Source organism: Stomoxys calcitrans, chromosome 3 (genome assembly GCF_963082655.1).
Source record: "Stomoxys calcitrans chromosome 3, idStoCalc2.1, whole genome shotgun sequence".
Classification (NCBI taxonomy): domain Eukaryota; kingdom Metazoa; phylum Arthropoda; class Insecta; order Diptera; family Muscidae; genus Stomoxys; species Stomoxys calcitrans.
In genome coordinates, this window is record NC_081554.1 from 51,286,058 (window position 1) to 51,308,377 (window position 22,320).

The 22,320-nt window shown below is 36.2% G+C and overlaps 1 long non-coding RNA gene across 1 annotated transcript; it reads left to right on the forward strand.

Annotated features, from left to right (window-relative positions):
• The first annotated feature begins 3,364 nt into the window (after positions 1-3,364).
• LOC131995655 (uncharacterized) lies at positions 3,365-12,682 on the forward strand. The gene is made up of 3 exons (XR_009397524.1): positions 3,365-3,452; positions 3,509-3,609; positions 12,532-12,682. It is a non-coding gene; the product is annotated as an uncharacterized LOC131995655 (long non-coding RNA).
• The last annotated feature ends 9,638 nt before the right edge of the window (positions 12,683-22,320 follow it).

The following is a 22,320-nucleotide window of genomic DNA, read 5'->3' on the forward strand; positions in this document are numbered from 1 at the left end:
ATGATCAGATGATGATAACGCTTCTGAGTTTTCAATAAACACATAATTTTTAGGTATATTTTTTATGATGAAAAAATCAATCAAGTCAGGTATAAGATTTCCGTTCGAAGGCCAATACGTTGGTTTGTTTCCCGAATATATCTCGCATTTAAGAGATCTACATGCTTTGTATAGTTCACATCCCTTTGGAGAAGTGAGTCTTGAACCCCAGACTTTATTTTTAGCATTAAAATCGCCACCCATCACGAAATGGTTGTTACATTTTTTCAATGTTTCTATATACTGTTCACTTTTAATATTGTGCCTTGGAGGAGAATATAGTGCGCAAATTTTGAAATAGTTGTTGTGTTTAAGTTGAACCGATACGCACGCTATTTGAAACATGACGTCCTCAATCTTTTGCTCCTCTTGATGTTTGATATTTTCTTTTATTATGACCGAAGCTCCTCCCCTGGGTTTTAAGGAAGGATGAAAGGCGTTATAGATCTTATAACCTTTGATAGTTGCAAACGAGTTTTTAATTAAATGGCTCTCTGATATGAGTAGTATATCAATTTTTTCATCATATAGAAAACATTCAATTTCATTTAATCGGCGCAATAAACCATTGCAATTCCATGTAGCGATTCGTAGCATAGCCATTATTGTGGATTAGAATTAATTGAATTAACGACTATAGCGTTTAATTTATCAATCAATTTTTCACTCAGCTTAGCTTGGAAATCTAAGCGTTGATTAATTTTTTCCATGTTTTTCAATATTACACCCAGTATTGTTGGGGTTTCTTCATAAGAAGCATTCAAATTTTTGGCGTCTAATACACCAGAGTAGCTCTTTGTTTGAGAGATTTGGCGACTTGTAGCTTGCACTGACTGCTGCAATGTTTGTTGGTTGGATGTTTGAATTTGTAATTGTATCGGATTTTGGAGTACTTGCTGGTTTGCTCCGTTATTTGAGACGAGAGGTTCCACATTATGTTTATTTGTATGGATATCTTTGACGGATCGAGATTTATTTCTGAGTTTTTGAAGCTCTTTTGCAACTTCACAACCTCTATAACTGGCAGGATGATTACCTTTGCAGTTAATGCATTTAGGAACTATAGATTTTGGCATTTCGCAATTTTCTGTGTCATGTTTTCCTGCACATTTTACACATCTTGCTTCCCTCTGGCAATAGCTTTTGGTGTGATTGAAGCCTTGACAGCGTTTACACTGGGGTATTAGTTTTGTTTGAGGTCTTACTGCTTCAATTTTAACTTTAACTTTAACTCATCAAGTTGTTGTTAAAATATTCCAACTTCTTTTCACTACACAGCCTTCGAAAACTTTTCCTTGATGAGTAATAGAGCCTCCTATTGTTCTCCGTATTCATTCTTTTGTACAATTTTAGCCTTCTGTACATAACAGACCGTGCACGGAAGCAAGACCAATCAAACCATCTTTGCCTAGGTTCAAAAAATTTTCTATTCCTCCTGTGGATATGAGCCTGTCTAATTGCCCGGGAAATGCTCTCGACCATAACATCAACAGGTAAACTATTTATTTGACCTAGATCAAGTAGCATGGAATTAAGTTTTCGTACATACTGTGCTTTATATATTCCTTTCCAATAAAGACGGTGTTGAATGTTGTTATCGCCTCCACTGCCCATTAGCCTAGGAATTCTGATTTGAAGGCACAAAGGCATGTGGTCAGAATATGGTTTAGGGGGAATCACAAGTTTCTCGACATAATGAATGAAAGTAGTGGAACAGATACAGTAATCAATAACAGAGTTACCCATTACACCGCAGAAACTGTATTCTCCCTCAACGTCGCCATCTATCCTACCATTTAATATAATACCGCCAATGTTCTCAACAATGTTCAATAGTTGTTTCCCACGAGAGTTTGTAGTTATATCTTTGGACTTTCTAACGGAATTAATATGAGAAATACCACGAATCATGTTGTTGTCTAAAATCTGGACGTTGCCAATTCTGGCATTCATATCTCCCATTAGGCAAAAGTTTGTTGGGCCAAGATCCAATAAAAAGGAGTCAAATTTTTCAGCCTCATGCTTCCAGCTAGTACAGTTTATGTAGATGGGAATTAAATAGACTGTGTTACCGCAAATATTTAAAGATAGAAATGGATAAGAGTATGACGTTATAAAGTTAGCTTTGAGTGAGATTTTTAACTCTTTTTTGAATCCATAGAGGCCTCCTCCACTTGCTCTACCAAATCTATTCATTTTAATTGCGTCCACCCAGTGTAGGTAGTAGTTTTTGAGGTATGACGAAAAGTTTGATCGTTTATTTGCAGTTACATGTGTTTCAAATAAAAGGAAAACATCAAAATTATTTAAAAAAGTTACAAAATTACCAGAATTGAGACAACTTTGTAGATTTGAAACATTATAAGATAGTATATGGCACGAATCAAACTGCTATTGTGTGAAAGAACCTGAGCTTACATTACTTGAATTAACTGGTTTTTGACAGTGAACTTCAAAAGAACAATCTGTATCTGCTAGAATATTGTTGAGATAATCTGCCTCACGTTGAGAAGGTGCAAGTATTTTACCATCTCCCCAAGTGTATCTTATGTCGTCAACGAAAATACAGAATTCACCTAGACGAACTTTTATATTGTTTTTGCTACTGGATAGTACTTTAGACAGTTTTCTTAGATTGTATCTATTCATCTGTTCAACGGCAGTATAATCTTTTTGTATATATATAGATTTTCCATTTAGTTTTGTCCTTGAATCGATTACACGCTGCGCTTGTCCATAAGTATCAAGAGAGAAGATAAAGGATTTGCCAGACGATAACATTCTTGTTTTCACGATATCAACTTCCATTTTCAAATCATCTTTACATATTTTTTCAAATCTCTTCTTAGCTGATAAGGTGCTTTTACACGAAAGCCCACTCACCACAACATTTGCCGACCTGCTTCGTCTATCTATTTGTTCAATTCGGTTCGTAAGCTTCTCTACCTCGATTTTCAACTTAGAGTTTTCAACTTTCAAGTCTTCCACTTCTTGCTTAATTGCAGCCACATCCTCCTTCTTGGCAACGTCCTTCAATTTGTCGTCCAACATATCCCCCAGCTTGCTCCATGAGAAAACATCTTTGTGGTCAGAATTCATGCTTTGGCACGGCGAAAATTTTTTCGGTGTATGATTTGCCTGATCTGGTGATGTTGATAATAACGTGCGCTTACTATTCATCTGGCAACACAGTACAACATATGATCGACGATAACGATAAAATACTTCAGCTGGCACTTGTTATCGATTAACAGCCTTTCGACAAGTATGATAGAATAGTACAGCTGATGTTTACCTTTTGCCTTGTCTGTGTTAGTGAAGAAGAACTGAGCTACAAGTATAAACGTGCTTAATCATTTTCATTGATTTAAAAGAACTTGAAAAAAAAGAAATCGAAAAGTTAAAAAGCGAAAGTAAAGTTGACTCTCAGTTTAGTTTTAATAAAATTCACATTATTTTTCTATTTTAGCTTCAGCACACACAACCATTTTGGAGCAAAGACGAGAACTCATTTTTCTGTGTCAATAAGAAACATGGTGGTTTCCTTTAATAAGATGATAATACTCTTAGGTAATGTAAACCAAATGTTACCTATAATATCATATAAACCGATCTACCAATTTCAATTTCTGATATTTTGGAGGTGGTATTCTATGACTTAACGCGCTTTTACTTGTTTTTCTGTTCGTTTTATTTATAATTTTTTTTTCTGACTGGGTAATATTATGGGAGAAATTCAGAGAGTCTATATTAAACTCTGTTTTGGGAACAAGGCATGGTTTGGATCGGACCCCAAAGACAGTTGCTAGTTTACAAAAGGCTCTTGCAGCCCTTGCTTCAACCAAGACCCACGGAAGCTTTTTACCATGGAAGGATGCATCAAAACCGATTTTTAGCATTGTGTATATGGCAGGTCCGAATCCTGATATAGCTTCCAAGTAAACCTGATATAGCTTCCAAGTAAACCATTCTCCCGATTTTGTTTCTTGAACCCCTTGAGCTTGCAATTCTTATCCGATTTGGCTGAAATCTTACAAAATGGCTTTCCCTACGACCTTCTATAGCTGTACTCATCAATTAGTCAATAACCTGATTTAATAGTTCTCTCTCTCTAGTTCGATCTCTTCTAGAAGGAATTTCCTACCAAAATTTAAGATAAATTATTTTCCTACTCTATTTGCAACACATCAAATTATACATTTTCAAATATGCAAAGTATAAGTGTGAAATGATGAAATCACTACTCTATTGGCTTAAGTTCAAAGGTGGCCTTTATGGTGATATGGCACCATTCATTCCGTTCTCCCAATAAGAAATCTTGAGTTCATAAGAGTCGTATATGCCTTTGTCCCGATTTCAATGAACAATTGTGCTGAGTTTGGATAAACCGGGTTTGTTCCCAGAGACACGCTTTTACTACCCATTTTCGCCGTTATCGTAAGTTGCATACACCCCTCAATACCTGAGTATTTGTCAGATCTGAACATATTTGTATGCATTGTCCTATTTTCCGATTGAAGGCATTAAACAGTTGCATTTTTAACGCACAAAAGATCCCTTAACACTTGGTCCAGTTACTCCCAATATCAAAACTTACGCCCTTTTTTCTAAAATTTAAAGCTGCGAGACGCCATGTATCAAAATCCATTGATTTATTCTGCACTCTTAACGAATACACACAGAGTTAAGAATGATTTTGGAAACAAAAACTTTTGTCGAAAAAACGACGAGGAAATTTGTTAATTATCCTGCAACAGTTTTGTTTGAATTTCAACGACTCAAAGTTCAAATTTGTTATTGAAATGCACTCTTTGCTAGCCAACATTAACAACAACAATATATTGCTATAAGCAAGAAAAAAAAAACATTTAACCAGCCACCACAAGTGCTTGGCTGCACAGCTTCCGTGTGGTGGTGTGTTTATTTTCTTTGTTCGGTTGGCGCTGCATGTGTCGTTCGTTTACTGCTTTGCTCGCGGGTTTTTTCTCTGTCACTCTTTCTCTATTATAACCCTTAAATCCAAATTTAGTCATTTCTCTCCACCGCGTGATTTGAACTCATCTCTGCATATGCAGTAGTCTTGCCCACATCCTCTAGCCTACCGACATCACACCATGTTCATGTTGAAATATATATATATATTACTACAAATCGGACGAACATTAATATATGGGAGCTATGTCCAAATCTGAACCGATTTTTATGAAAATCACCCGTAATGTCGGGAGTCATAAGAAAATCCTTTCTGCCAAATTTCGAGAGAATCGGTTAGCAGTTATTGCAGTATTACTTCAAATCGGACGAGCAAATGTATGGAAGCTATATCCAAGTATGAACCGATTTTTTCCAATTTCAACACGCTTCGTCTTTAGGCCGAAAAACATGCCCATACCAAATTTAAAGACGATTGTATGAAAATTGCGACCTGTATTTCGTACACAAATTAACAAATGAACATGGAAATTTATAATACCCTGTACCACAGTAGTGGTGTAGGGTAAAACCACTCTCAAAAATTTTTTGATTAATAGCATGAGAGTCTTGTGTCTTTTTTTTGGTTCTGTTATGCACGCCCATTTTTTCAGTAATTAACTTGGCATTTATATGTTGGAAAAACTTACTAAAAACTGAGAACAGCCTACCAACCTATAAAGAGAATAAAAAACTACCAACTTTGGCAGGAACCTATCAAAAACAACAACACTGGACTCAATTTTTATCGGGTTTGGTTGAAATTTTGTATCCATAGTAGGTATGGTTCGAATCGGTCCATTTTTAGATATAGCGTCCATATACAGATGCAATAACTTACGTCCCTGGTAGCCGCTATGTAATCTTCTGTTAATACTTCAAACGTTGTGTTCTGTCAATATGTTATTGATTCTCGTAGTTTGTAATCGAAACTGAATTAAAAATTTATATTTGCTTTTCAAAGGTAACTTAAAATCAAAAACAAATGCTATCTTGAGATAAGAAAAACATATCTCTCCATTACATTTTATACGACCCATTATTGTGTTGGTGGTTGTTGTTGTTTGTATTACAACATAAGAAAAACTATGGCATAATAAGTTTTAATAAGCTTCAAAATTCTAAAATGTTTTAACCATATCTCTATGCCGGTCGGTCCGTCAGTGGATATCACGGACAAAATTGGGACATTGAGATATATGCACAGATGCGCCGATTTAGTGGTTTAATACAATAATTGGAACAGTTGCATTGCATTAGGGAGCCCGAGTTATGAACCAAATATGGACAAATTCGGCACGGACATTGAGTGGTGTAATAAGTGCAAGTCATTGTTCAATTTTGTAGAATTTTTGGTAGCTATATCCGGATGTCGAAAAGCCGCACATAAGTCACTGTGTCAAATTTCAGCGAAATCGGATTATAATTGAGCCTTTTATGGGGCCAAGACTTTCAATCGAGAGAGATCAGTCTATATGGCAGCGATATCCAAATCTGAACCGATCTGGGACAAATTGAAGAGGGATGTCGAAGGGCCTAACACAACTCACTGTCCCAAATTTCGACGACATCTAACAATAAATGCGCCTTTTATGGGCCCAAAACCTTAAATAGAGCGATCGGTCTATATGGCAGCTACTAGTTGGACAGGGCCCGCTACGCTGCGCCTTCTTTAACTCTCTAATATCTTTTTAGGGTGGGAACACTACGCCCTGAATGTGAATATCGAATCTAATTTTGTATGTCAGATTCCTAATCTACTCCCGAATACCTTTCATTTAAGCTCCACATTGATATGGATGACCGATTTGTCTGCTTTTAGACATTTTGGGGTTAGGGCGACTTCCTGGGTACTTGGACCCATTTTTTAATACCATATTCGCATTCTACTTCAATGCCTTTCATTTGATATCCATATTGTCTTTATCGGTCCACATGTGATTTTGGTTGGTGTTTGTGGGGTAACGGGAGGGTCCGCCCCCTTCCGATGTCAAGAAATTGTATAGCCTAGGTCTCCTTCCAGCCCAACCTTTAAAATCTGTTAAAACTTTCAAGATAATCGGTTCAGCCGTTTTTGAGTCCATACGAAACAAACAAACACAAATTAATTTTTATATATAAAATCGGGCAATAACTGTGACTTTTATGGACCCTCACCGAGATAATTTTTTCTACGCCTAAACTTCAATTAATCGGATAAGAATTGGGCGATCGGCTTATATGGGAGCTATAGCAAGTTATGAACCGATTTGGACCATACTTGGCACAGTTGTTGAAAGACGAAACAAAATACTTCACAAAGAATTTCGCCTAAATCGGATAATAATTGCGCACTCTATAGGATCAAGAAGTCAAGATCGATTTATGTGGCAGCTATGTCCGATTATGAACAGATTTGGATCATAATTATCACCATAAGACATAAGCCAACTAAAGAGCGTGGTATGGAAAACAATTACAAGTTTTGTAAGCAGCATGGAATTCCTGAATTCAAAGTAACTTTTTAGTATTTAGAGCGCATAAAAAGCCGATTACTGGCTTAGGTGTGTGTCCATAGTGGCATGGGGCGGATTAATATCCCCACGCTCTTTTCAACCTAACCTAACCTTATCTAGCACAATTGTTGGAAGTCATAACAAAACGCTAAGTGCAAAATTTCTGCCAAATCTGATAAAAATTGCGCTCTCTACAGGCTCAAGAAGTCAACATCCGAGACGGTTTACATGGCAGCCATAGCAGATAATGAATCGATTGAACCGTATAGTTTTCTGAAGTCACAACAAAACCCTACGTGCAACATTTCAGCAAGATTCGTTGACAACTGCGCCCTCTACAGCCTAAAGAAGTCAAGATACGAGATCGGTTTACATGGCAGCCATAGTAGATTATGAATCGATTTGAACCGTAGAGTTTTTTGTGTTGTGACTTCAATACGTGCAATATTTCAGCTACATTCGATGACAACTGTGCCCTCTACAGCCTCAGGAAGTCAAGATCCGAGATCGGTTTAAATGGCAGCTACATCGGTATATCAACCGATTTGAATCATACTTAGCACAATTCTTGAAAGTCATAACAAAACGCTACAAGCAAATTTCAGCCAAATCGTATAAGAATTGCGCCCTCTAGAAGCTCAAGAAGTCAAGATCCCAAATCGGTTTTTATAGCCGCTATATCGGATTATGTACCGATGTCGACAATACTTAGCACAGCTGTTAAAAGTTCAAAACAAAACACCGCGCGCAAAATTTCAGTCACATCGGATGGGACCGAGACCGATTTATATGGAACGGAAGTTATATTAGATTATGTACCGATTTGGTCCGTGCTAAGCGCAGATGTTGCAAGTACATAAAAAATACTGCGAGCAAAATTCCAGCCAAATCAGATGAGAATTGCGCCCTCTAGTGGCTCAAGAAGTCAATATCCGAGATCGGTTTATATGGCAGTTATACCAAAACATGGACCGATTTGGACCATTTAATTTAAGTGGGCCACTAGAGGGCTCAATTCTTATCTGATTCGGCTGGGTCTTGACTTCTTGAATCTCTAGAACGCGCAATTCGTATCCGATTTGGCTGAAATTTTGCATGACGTATTTCATTATGACTTCCAACAACTGTGCTTTGTACGGCTCAAATCGGTCCATACGCTGATATATCTGATACAGCTGATCTTGAGTTCTTGAGCTTCTAGAGGGCGCAATGCTTTTCGACTTGTCTGAAATTTTGCATGATTTGTTTTGTTATGACTTCCAACAAAGGTGTCACGTTTGGTTGAAATCGGTCTATAACCTGATGCTGCTGCCATATAAACCGATCTTGGTACTTGACTTATTCAGCCACTAGAAGGCTTAACTCTTATCCGATTTGACTGAAATTCTGCATGCGGTGGTTTGTTATGACTTCCAACACGTATGGTTCAAATCGGTCTATAACCTGATATAGCTCCAATATAAACCGATCGCTCGATGAGCCTTTCATGAGCCCCTATAGGACGCAATTTTTATCCGAATTGGCGGGATTTTTTCTATACTCTCCAACATTTATTTAATTATTGTCCGAATTGTTCCATAACTTGATATAGTTCCCATAGCATAGAAATTTGTATCTATTATCCTGTGTTTCCATTAGAAGAAATACAGGGCATAGAACTCGACAAATACGAGCCATGGTGGAGGGTATATAAGATTCGGCACGGCCGAACTTAGCAAGCTTTTACTTGTTATATGTAGGATTAGCTAAGCCCGGCCCGCTTCGCTGCGCCTTCATTTGCACCACGTACGGAGGCCACCGTAGCGCAGAGGTTAGCATGTCCGCCTATGACGCCGAACGCCTGGGTTCGAATCCTGGCGAGACCATCAGAAAAAAATTTTCAGCGGTGGTTTTCCCCTCCTGCCATGTAAAACTTCTATCCAAAGAGCTGTCGCACTGCGGCACGCCGTTCGGTCTCAGCTATAAAAGGCCCCTTATCATTGAGCTTAAATTTGAATCGGAAAATTCTTTATTTTAAAGATTTGTTTTTGAATTTTTATGTATTTTTTTAACGACCGCAACGAAATTCCTATATTTTATTTAGTTTTATTTTAAGAACCGGTAGGTTGTCATCAACTTTGACCACTCTGTTCTCTATTTGTTCATGTAGGAGTTGTCATTCAGATCAAATCGGAAACAGCCAGTAGAGGGCGCTAAAGTACATGTTATTACCACTCACTTGGAATGGCTTAACGCCTACAACATTGATCATCATATGGTAGTTGTTTTTGTGACTATCAAATATTCATCATTTAGTACTTTTTTAATCAATTCAGATTGCCATATTAATCGATTTTCTGGTCTAGGGAACTAATATGCCAGTCTATATATATGGTAGCCCACATTTGCGCTGATGAGTACATGACCACCTGTACCGCTGAACGCTTGGGTACTAAGCCTGGCAAGGACATTAGAATAAATTTTGTGATGGTCATCTCCACACTATTGGTGGCGACACTTCTTAGTTTTAAAATGTAATACTTTCGCACAAAAACGTATTGCCCAGCGGCAAATCGTTTGAACTTGCCTAGGAAAGAAAGGTCCTTTCTCGATGAGCTAAAATTTGAATAGGAAAATCTGATTGATATGTGAGATATATACCTGCTTTTACTGTGGTGGCCGCAGTTGGGCTAAGGTTTGCATCTCCGCCTGTAACGTCGAACGAATCGTCAAAAATGTTGGGAGTATGGCGGCCTACGTTGTTTTTTGTCCCTAAATTATTTAAATCATACAGTGTCTTATTAGGTCATTGTGATTGATCGAATGTTTTGGACTGAGATGGTCTTCTAGATGTAGAACCAGAATAAAGATATCACATTCGCAGTCCACAACCGCATGTAATCTCTTGAACACCATATTGTCGTAATCGGTCTATGCAGCCGATTGCTGGGGTACGTCTATAGGAGGATCGTGTGCCACACCCTTCTGCCACTTGAGCACAAATTAGAATTTCGCACTCCACTCAAAAATATGTATGATTTGATTACCGATTGTCTTAATGGGACAACATAAACATATTTTAGGCGCTTTTGAATACAAATTTTAATGTCATACTCGCAATCTACTCCTAAATACCTTTTATTTGAAACCCACATAGCCACGTTCAGCTAATAAGCCCATTTAGGGAACTTTTTGGCGGTTGGGGCTACCCCCAATTACTTGGATCCCCATTCCGATATCAATTAATTATATAGTCTATTGTTCCTTCCAGACCAATCTATTTATTGTAAAATGTGAAAATTTCAAGAAAATCGACATACAAACAAACTCAAATTTATTTTTATATTCATATATAGACTAATACAGCGGTCAAAAAAAGTATTCATCATTCAATGTTTTTTTTTTAATAAGTCTACAAAAGACAATTGGAATAAAAACATATTAAACTAATGATGCAGTAGTGCTTGTGTGATATATATGTACACAATTTCATTGTTTTTAAAGAAAAAAATAGTATTTATTGGAACAAAAAGGGCCATTTTACAGCTGAACACAAAAAATTAAACAAAAAAAGTATTCATCATTGCAAAAAAACAAAAAAATAAATAACATAATTTAAAAAAATTAATACTTTGTTATTCGACCACCGCGTCTTATAACTTCTTTTAAACGGTTTGACATCGATTGGACTAATTTAGCGGTTATATTTTGGTCTATATTAGTCCATTCCTCCATTATCACCTGTTGCATTTGACTCTTGCTCGAAAAATTGCGCGTTCTCAATTTGCGTTCGAGATGTTCCCAAAGATGTTCAATTGGGTTCAAGTCGGGACTTTGAGGAGGAGTTTTAATGACTTTGGGGCAGTTATACAGCATCCACATCTTGGTATTTAAAGCAGAATGTTTGGGGTCATTATCTTGATAATATTGAAAGTTATTACCAAGCCCAAGTTTTACAGCACTATCTTTTAAATTCCTCTTTAAAATGTCAATGTAATACTTATGATCCATTACTCCATTAATAATTTCAAGATTTCCCGCTCCTGAAGCCGCCATACACCCCCAAACCATTAAACCACCTCCACCATGTTTTACAGTAGCAACTGTGTTTCGTTCTTCAAGCTCTGTATTTGGTTTTCTGTACACTATGACCTTTCCATCGCACCCAAAAAGATTAAACTTGCTCTCGTCTGCAAAAATGACTGTTTTCCAAAATGATTCGGGCTGTTTTACATACATTTTTGCGAAGTTTAGCCTTTTCACTCGGTTTATTTTCTTCCTCTGTAACTATGCCTTTTGAGTGTATTTCGAATTGTTTGTGTAGTAACTTCCTTCCCTAAATATTCCATAGTGTTTTTACGAAGAATGGTCGCATTTGTCTTCGGAGTTTTCTTAACTTGCCGCACTAGCCAACGCACATCTCCAACTGAAAGTGCTTTTGGTCGACCAGATCTTGGTTTATTGTCAACAGTTTTCGTTTCTGTCCACTTTCTGATGATGGATTGTATAGTAGATCGTGGTCTATTTAATATTTCACTGATAGTTTTTTGAGTTAAACCATTCCTGTGGTGTTTTATTATCAAAACTTTTACCTCATCAGAAACCTCGTTTTGCTTACGACCCATTTTGACAAAAACTATATTTTCAATGAAATTAAATATTTGCTGTCAAGGGCAAAGCCTCCTTTACTAAATAAAACAGAAAAGGGGGATTCCCAAATAATATTTGAATTTGACTTTGATGATAGCACATCAATGATGAATACTTTTTTTGTTCTGTTTTTGGTGTTATTATATAAAATTGCATTTTTTGCGCTAATTAAATTTATTTTTTGAATTTATTTTAAAACATATTACGAAAAATAAACTATTGCATAAAACTGCATTATTTGTTTACTTTAAATTTTCTTCAATTACCCAAAATAAGTGAATTTATTATCAATTTTGCTAATGATGAATACTTTTTTTGACCGCTGTACAAACAAACTCAAATTCATTTTTATATTCATATATAGACTAATATATATATATTTTTTTTTTTCTTGCAGCCATAACATGTCTCCTCGTTTCAAATTCAGAAGCAAGGCCAGTGGTAAAGGTACGAAACAATACTAACAACAGAAGCAATTGGAAAAATGAATCACTGGAGCACAATTTTGGTCATCATACTACCATACCCGTCCCGATCTACTCGACTGCACCGACAGCTAAGACGACTGCAATGACCGTGTCGCCTGCAACAGTTAAGACGAATGCAACGACTGCAATGTGTGTTTGTGGCGTTTGTGGCGTTTTTTGGTATTTATTTATTTATTTTATTTATTATTACCAATACTAAACATAGAATCTTATATAATAGTATTGGTGTACAATGTGGTAAATATATATGTACAATCCTGTGAGATTCCTGTAAGTGGACTGTATGTAAATCGTTGTTGTACTCACAGATTGTAAGTAAAACCCCAACATGAAAATATAAGAAAAAAAAGGCAAAGTGTTTTGCTTCAGGTTATGGTGGTTTTATTGACAGCTTTCTCCTCTTACCGCTTCAGTCTCTGTTTCAAAAGTGAAGTTGCAGCCGTAAAGACTGAAGCCCTTTTTCTTAAATTCAGCAATTTATTCTTATTTTTACTCAAGCACATGTATGCAAATATTTCTTCTAAAGAGGTTAAGATCTGATTTGGGTACGTACATAAGTACTGCAGCTTTTTCTTTCGATAAAGCTTCTTGACTGGGTTTTTGACTTTTAATCGGGTTATCGTATAGCACAAGTAGAATTTTTTTTTTTTTCTTTTTTTTAAACCATAAACTCCAACTCACACCATTCAAATACTCTTGCATTAATCTTAACTCACCTCTTCTTGTTTGGCATAGCGTTTGCGTAATATAAAATAAAATTTAGAATCTCGTAAAGATTTTCACTTGCAATTCCTTTGAGTATGTCAAGTTCCTCGTAAAGGTTCGAAGGACCATGTACAATCCTGTGAGATTCCTGTAAGTGGACTGTATGTAAATCGTTGTTGTACTCACAGATTGTAAGTAAAACCCCAACATGAAAATATAAGAAAAAAAAGGCAAAGTGTTTTGCTTCAGGTTATGGTGGTTTTATTGACAGCTTTCTCCTCTTACCGCTTCAGTCTCTGTTTCAAAAGTGAAGTTGCAGCCGTAAAGACTGAAGCCCTTTTTCTTAAATTCAGCAATTTATTCTTATTTTTACTCAAGCCTGGGAACTCTTTATCCGTTTGAGCGAAAGCTCCTTTCATTGAATGGATAAAGAGTTCCCAGCTATTCTTATAAAATGCGGGATTTCTATATTAATTCATATTTAAAAATTTAATGGGAAGCTTATAATAGTATATTATGCATCTATTCATGTTATAATTCAATAAATCAATAAATTCATTTAACGCTGTTAAAACTCGGTTTAACAATATAATTGGTTAACAATACGATTTGAAATGAAGGTAAAATATAATAATAATAACAAAGTATAAAAGAAATGATGAGGTAAATTTTGAGTAAAAGAGATTAAACAAATAAGTGATATTAATTTACAATCTATTTTTCAGACATACAACTATAATTTTAATTTGGTTTGCATTATGTTAATAAAATTTAGTTTGAATTTAAATGAGTATGTAATAATGACTTAAACTGCCGTATGTTGCTGGTAGTTTGAATTGTTGGTGGTAGTTGGTTCCAAATGCGGATCGAATTGATAAAAAAGTGATTCTCAGATAGTTGTCTATTATGCCGTATCTGTATGATTCGGTTTCCCCGGTTAGAACTGAAAAAAGTTAATCGAGCAAGAAGATAACTAGGAGCTTGCTTGGTAATTATCTTATGTAGCATTGTAATCACTCTGAAACTTAGTAGATTTTCCAATGAAAGCCCAAAAATTTGTCTGGAAAATTCAGATATTCTGTCGCGTCTTCCTCTCCCAAAAACATATCTCGCAATATTGTTGAATGTTACATTTAATCTTCTCATCGAGGCACTGTCAGTTTTGGCAAAAAGTTCGCAACCATATAAGAGCGTAGGTATTAGGTAGGTCTTAGCAAGTGTCATTCGAATATGAAAAGGAGTGAAAAAATGCGAATGCCACAGATTCCTCAGCATTCCGTATACTCTACCGGTGGAGATGTTAACATGATTCGTCCACGTCAAGTGTTTATTAAATGTAATGCCAAGGTTCCTGGCTGATTCTACTACTTCAATATTAGATCCGCCTAATACTAGTGGATTATTAACAACTGGATTTAGGGCGCGTTTATGGACAATCAAACATTTAGATTTCCGAGAGTTGATGCTTAGACCATTGGCCCTAGCCCAATCGTGCACTATCTTGAGATCTCCATTAATCCTTTCTATACATTCATCAGATTTAGATGAGTCACAGCTGGCGTAGAGCTGCACATCATCAGCATACATATGTATTCTGCAAAAGTGCAATCGTTCAGGCAGATCGTTTGCATAAATGCAGTACAACAATGGCCCCAAAATAGATCCCTGTGGTACTCCCCGCACTAGAGGCAGGAAATCAGAAAGGCAGTCTTCATTGTACACCGATTGCTGCCGATTGTGGAGGTAGGACGTCATAAGGCGAATAGCTGGACTGGAAAATTTAAACATATTTTCCAGTTTAAAAAGCAATATCTCATGACTAACAGCGTCAAAAGCTTTAGAATGGTCTAGAAGTAATAGGAAAGCCATATGACCTTTGTCCAGACTCGAGCGAATGTCTTCTGAAACATCGAGAAGCGCACTTATGCATCCGTGTTTCGGGCGGAAACCCGATTGTCTATCCGTCATGAGATTGTTATTCGATAAAAAGTTACTCATTTGATCATGGAGAAGACGCTCTAACACTTTCGAGAGGAAAGGTAAAATAGCAATGGGCCTATATTCATTCGCATCCTTCGGAATTGGTATTACCTTAGCGTATTTCCAGCCAGAAGGGAAAGTAGATGTCGTCACTATCCAATTAAAGAGGTTCGTGATATGCGGAAGTAATGTCGGTAGTATCATTCTAACGAACTTGGGATCTATACCATCCAGTCCAATGGAGTTAGACTTTATACCATTTAGAGCTCTCAATACCTCTCCAGAGCTAAAACAGGTGAATCCAAACATGCCTTCATCGATCTGCCCAGTAATCCCGCTGTAGTAATTCAAGTCCCCCGGCTGGAATGAAATGTTTGTGAAACGACTGTTAAGCTCGTCCACATTCTCGTGGACCTTAACATCTCGCTCTTTTCCTACAACACCTATTTCGCGTATTACCTTCCACTTACTACCAGAATCGATTGACTCTGAAAATCGCCCTTCAAAATAACGATATTTAGCCTGCCTTATTTTCTCCGTCACTCCATTCCGAAGTTGTCGATATTGCATATGAAGAATTGGCAGTCGGAAACGCTTCCATCTGCTATATGCTATGTCACGTTCTTCCATAGATCTTTTAATGTCATTTGTGAACCAGGGTTTCTCGCGAGTTGTCTTTCTTCTCGTTCTCAATGGAACTAGTTCGTTGTACAGATCTAATATTCTATCCTGTAGGAAGGATAGTCTGTCATCAACGGTTTGAAAGCTATACATTCTATCCCAATCTATGGTTGACAGGCGGTATTCCATCAAATCAATATCAATCCGTTTAAAATCGCGATAGGTATATGTCTCATCTGAAGGATTGGAGTGATTAAAAACATCGAGAGAACAAAAGACCAAATCATGTTTTGAAAAAACTGGAGCCGAAAGTTGCTCATATAACAAATATTCCAATTGCCTGTTTCTGAAAATAAGATCTAATAATGTATTAGAGGAGGCTGTAAAATGAGTGGGAGTAGTAGAATTAACCAGTGTGAGACCAATAGATTGCATTTCATCGACCAAAAACTGTTCATGTAGTATGTTACTGTTAAAATCGCCCGTTATGGCAATGTTTTCATATTCCAAAGTAATTGTAGATAAGATTGAAATAAGTGGCATGATGTCAACATTTCTATGAGGTCTGTATACATTTCCAATCAGCATTTTCTCACTTCCACTCTCTAACTCTAAAAACATATATTCTATGGAGTTACCTTGCGTCGATTTGTCTATTACCCTGCTTTTCATATGGTTAATTACGTAAATTGCAACACCTCCCGCATGCCCTTCTCTATCGGCGCGGTATAGCCGGTAACCCGGTATATTGAAGGCTTGACTTAATATATCGTTTCGAAACCATGTCTCCGATACACAAATTATATCAACGCATGAATTTTGAAAAATGTAACGAAATTCGTCAATTTTTTTATTTAAACTTTGTGCATTTATGTGAACTACTTTAAGACCGCTTGTCGCACTTGAAAGAATACGAATCATAGCATGTGTATTGCATTTGGAACTCCAACCATTATCATAGGATGCACTCATATAAATACGTTAATATATCAGCAACATAGGCATATTTATTCGCAAACAACATAAAACAATATATATAATAATAAGAAGAGGTATTATATCTATGACTTTCAAAATGAACTATAAAGCTATTGGCAAAGTTAAGACAGATAAATTGTGTAAGTCCAAATATATTTCCTAGTTTTTTGATATATTACTATTCTGGTTATTATCCAATGTGTGTCCTGAATAAGTTTGGAGATTATTCAGGTCGGTGATGGATGTTACTTGACATAAACGATCCGAACCACAAAGTTTTATGTTGACCAATCCACGCCTTGTGAAGACGGAGGCAATTATTTTTTGTTTTTTGAGTACCAAGGCTTGAAGGAAAAGTTTATGGTTCTTGGGAGTCAAGTTTTCGTTAACAAAGAACGGTGAGTTTGCATTAAGATCTGGCATGTTTAGCATATAAAGTTTTAATGGCTGTTTTAGGTTACGCACGCAGTTAAAAACTGATTTTAACATAAAATTACGTTCATATGGCGATTCTAATTTGGCAAGTATAGTCGTATCTGGGTTACTTCTAGTTTGTTGTGTGATTTTCAGGCGGTGAATGGATTTCAATTTAGGCGGATTAATATTAATGGTGTTGCATATGTTATAGAAAATTTCTGCCAGATTTTCATTTTCAATATATGGAATTCCGCTTATGCGTAAGTCAGAAGCTACTAAGGCATTATCGCGTTTATCTATTTCCATCTTCATTTGATTCAGCTGGGTTTTAAGCATAATAACGTCAGCCGACACTGTTTCCAGTTGTTCTACCCTTTTAGTTAAATCACATATCTCTCTTTGCATAGCATCAAATTTAGTTTCAAAAATGTGTACTATTCTCTTTTCACTCTCTTTAATTTTCTCATCTATTTTATTGCAAATCAATTCATTATGTTTTGTCATTTGTTTGTCAATAATATGCCAAAGACGTGAGTTGGAATCGTACTCAGATAGCTTCGGAGTTTTAGTTGTTTGTGAGACTGCGAGAGTATCGATTGCTGGTCTTTTTGGCGCGGACTGCACTTGTTTATTTATCTCATTCCTTAAACAGCTATCGGTTATTGGTGAGACACAGCTTGGTGACGATGCCGACGACATGATGTTATTGTTGTTGTTAATATTTGTTTTTTTTTTTTTTTTTTTTTTTTTTTTTTTTTTAAGTTAATTTGTGCTTCTATGTTCTCGTATCCGCGGAGTGAAAACAGAAAGATAAATGAGAGTTTATGTTGAGAGTTATCTATCGGTAGAGATTTATCTTATTTTTCGGCAGAGCACATATATGTATGTATGTAGCAGAAGGCAAACGATTTGTTTATATTTATTTATTTTATTTTGTGTATTTTGATTGTTTTTTCTATATTCTGAATATCATTCAGTGTTGCCACTGAAGAGGAAAGTGGATATTTAGCGTTTAGATTATAGCACAGACACTAAAATTCTTTTTATAATTGAAACTTCGAGGAGCTTATTGAAACACGTCCGTTCTCTTCAATAGTTGCGTTCTTCTTTTTATTATTATTATTTATTATTATTATTATTATTTATTAATAGATTTTTGAGTACACAATGATAGAGGTTTGAAATTCAGTGTTGTTGTAAATCTATAAAGCTGGCATAGCAAGAATGCTGTTAGCCATATAATTCATTGATATTACCAAAGGTTGGCTGATTATAGTATGTTAATCTATGTTATATAAAGTTGTTTACATATTGGAGACTATAAAAAAGAGAAAGTGCTATTTTAAAAGTTAAATTCATTTTGTATAAAGTTTCTATATTTGATACAATTTTCTAAATATTTGTATAGAGATAAAAAATTCGTGCCATTCAATATGCTTATTACTTCGTTTACATTAAGTGTGGGCTTATTAAAGTAAATAATTCTGAGATTTGTGTATATTGGGCACGAGCCGATAAAGTGGAAGGTGTTCTCGGTTTCGTCTGTGTTACAAATTGAGCAAACGCCATCGGTATTGTCTCTGAAAGATCTAGCATTTAAATTAAGTAACCCGCCTCTAGCCTTTACAATGATACTTGTAGCACGTGAAGATAAGTTCGCAGTGAGTTCCGGTATCCTGGTGTATTCAAGCTGTGGGTAAAGGTCATGGAACTGTGAGCCTTTTGCCCTAACCTCAAAATCTAATCTCTCCTTTGATTTAAGTAGTTCTATAACTTCTTTCCAGTACGAGGGTATATGTGTCGCGTTGTAGTGCAAAGAAAATTGCAGAGATTGGCATATATTGGACCATTCTTCTGCCCAAGACATATTCAGTTCTATGATCTTCAGCGCAAGAATACGTGGTAATCGTCGACAGTCTAGTTGGAGTACTCTGTCAATGTAGCAAAAATGTGTCTTCAATGTAGAACAGAAAAGTGAATTGAATCCAGTTTCCAGATATAACATGTAGTTAGGCGTATTGTTAGGCAGATATAACATTTTCTTAATAAAGAATCTAAACAATTTCTCCACGTCCTCATATCTTACACATCCCCAAATTTCTGCGGCATAACACATTATAGACTTTGAACACGATTCAAAAATTTTAAGTTTATTAGCCTTCGATATTTTTGGGTGATTAATATATCTTGACCAAGTAGAATTTATCGCCATTTTAGACGCAGTGAGCTTGTTCTGAAGATGTTTTCTAAAAGATAAGTTGTAACTTAATTCGACACCAAGGTAAGTGTAACTATTCACAATTTCGATATTCTGATTCCCAAACCGCCAATTCAAGTTTCTAGCGACTCTTGTGCCCTTCCGGAAAATAAGTATCTTAGATTTGGCAAGGTTTACCTTCAGACTCCATGTCAAACAATACTCCTCAAGAACGTTAATCATATCTTGTAACCCTTCTGCAGTTTCAGACAGAATGACAATGTCGTCTGCATACAAAAGAACTTTAATGTTAGTATCTGCTACGTTCACACCTCCTGGTAAAGAATCGGGTAAGTCATTAACATATAAAGAAAACAGTACTGGGCTGAGTGTACAACCCTGCTTCACTCCTGTTTCCACCGAAAAGTAATCTGAGAATGCATTTCCGTCCCAGATTTTACTCGTAGTATTTTCATACAATAGTTGCAATATCCGCACAATCTTCGTAGAGAGTCCATAGCTTGACAATTTATAAAATAAGCTGTTTCTGGGGATCAGATCGAAAGCAGATGAGAAATCTACAAAGAAAGCGTAGGTAGCCTTGTTCTTCAAATTATTCAAATTAACAATGTTAACCAGATTGAATATATTGTCAAGCGTGGAGTACTCTTTTCTGAACCCAGACTGGAACTCATTTAGAATGTCATTTCTTTCTATCCAAGCAGATATCCGATTCAAAAGCAAAGAGTTAAAGATCTTACAGTTAGTGTTTAGAAGTGAGAGTCCCCTATAATTAGCCGCAATGTTAACGTCACCTTTTTTAAACAACGGTATCAAGGTAGATTCTCTGAAAGATAACGGAATCCTTTCATTAAGGAATATAGTGTTGAAGACAGCCAATATTTCTTCTAGAAAATTGCGAGGAGCGTATTTATAGAACTCATAAGGGATTCCATCCAGCCCTGGAGACTTATTTCTTCTAAGCCCTTTAATAACAAAGAATAGTTCACACAGTTCAAAGGGAGAGTCAAGGAATGGGTCGACGTAATAAGGCAAACACCAGTGTATGTTCTCGGATTCCTTTCGGTTAAGTAGTAATGCCTTAAAATGTACCATGTAATCATCAGCATTAAGATTTCCTTTTGAATTTTGTGATCTATTCTTCAATGAATTCGACAAGTTCCACCAATCCTTGCTACTCGTTACTCTGTCCAGTCTTCTGAGGTTCTCATTATAATATTCCAATTTCTTCCTACTACATAGTCTTTGAAACTTGGTTCTCGATGAATAATATCTTTTCTTATTAACATCAGTATGGAGAGCCCTAAACGCTTTAAGGTTCCTGCGCATTACTGAACGCAAACGGAAGCATGTCCAATCAAACCACGGCTGTTTAGGCTCAAAAAATTTCCTGTTTGTGTTTTTGACATGTGCCTGTCTAATCTTTTGCGTTATACCGCAGATCATGTCGTCCACAGACATATCTGCACGGTAGTATCCATTCACTGGGGTGTTACCCAGATTTAACCCGTATTGAGTCATATTTCTATCGCTCCAATAAAGTCTTCTAGTATCATTCTGTTTAGTCACATTGCTAGAATGCTTTGGGATTTTAAGCTGGAGACAGATGGGCATGTGGTCTGAAAACGGCTTAGCAAGTATTGCAAAATTCTCAATATATTGCAACAAATCAGATGAGCAAATGCAGTAATCTATCAATGAGCTTCCCATTACACCAAAGAAACTAAGTTTTCCATCCAAATCACCTAAAGTCCTTCCATTTACCACAATACCACCTATGTCCTCAATCATATTCAAAAGCCGTCTCCCTTGTGTATTTATATTCTTATCTTTAGAGCACCTAATTACATTTATATGAGGTTGGTCCCTGATTATATTTTCGTCCAGGACTTGTTGTTCACCTATTCTTGCATTTAGATCTCCCATAATACAGAAGCTGGTTGGATTTAGACTGCTCAAAAATGATACAAACTTATCTGCATCGTTCTTCCAGCTCGTACTATTCAGATAGGTCGGGATAAGTTGGAATAAATTTCCGTCAATATTCACAGATAGCATTGTATGGCTATTGCATTCGGTAAAGTTTAGCTTGTATTTCTTTTTCATTTCTCTTTTGTAACCGAATAGGCAACCTCCACTAGCACGACCCGATTTATGTATTTTAATTGCTTCAACCCAGTGTAGACAATAATTTTGGAAAAATGATGAGAAATAAGTTTGTTTATTAGCAACAACATGGGTTTCAAACAAAAAGAAAATATCAAACTTATTTAAAAAGGTTATAAAGTTTCCAAAATTTAGCGATTTTTCAAGGTTACAAACGTTATAAGCTATTATATGGCACGAATCAGCTAGCTATTGTACATAAGGATTGTTATCGTTTTTATTTAATACTACGTTTTCGTTGCAAACAACCTCACAACTAAAACCGCATTCAGCTAATATATCTTCTAGAAATTTTACATCGTTTGTAGCGGAAGAACGTATCTTTCCATTGAACCAAGTAAAGCGTTTATCGTTGATGTAGATACAAAATTCACCAAGCCGTACTTTTACATCTTTTTTATGCTTAGATATTACTTTGCTAACTTGCCTGAGATTGTATCTAATAGACTGTTCAGCTGCAGTGTAATCCTTCTGAATAAAAATTGCTTGTCCCTTAAGGTTACTTCTAGCATTTAAAACCCTTTGGACTTCGCTGGCGGTACCTAGTGTAAACACAAAAGATTTTCCAGAGGATAGCATTTTGGTGTATGTGACGGTAACATCTACATTCAAC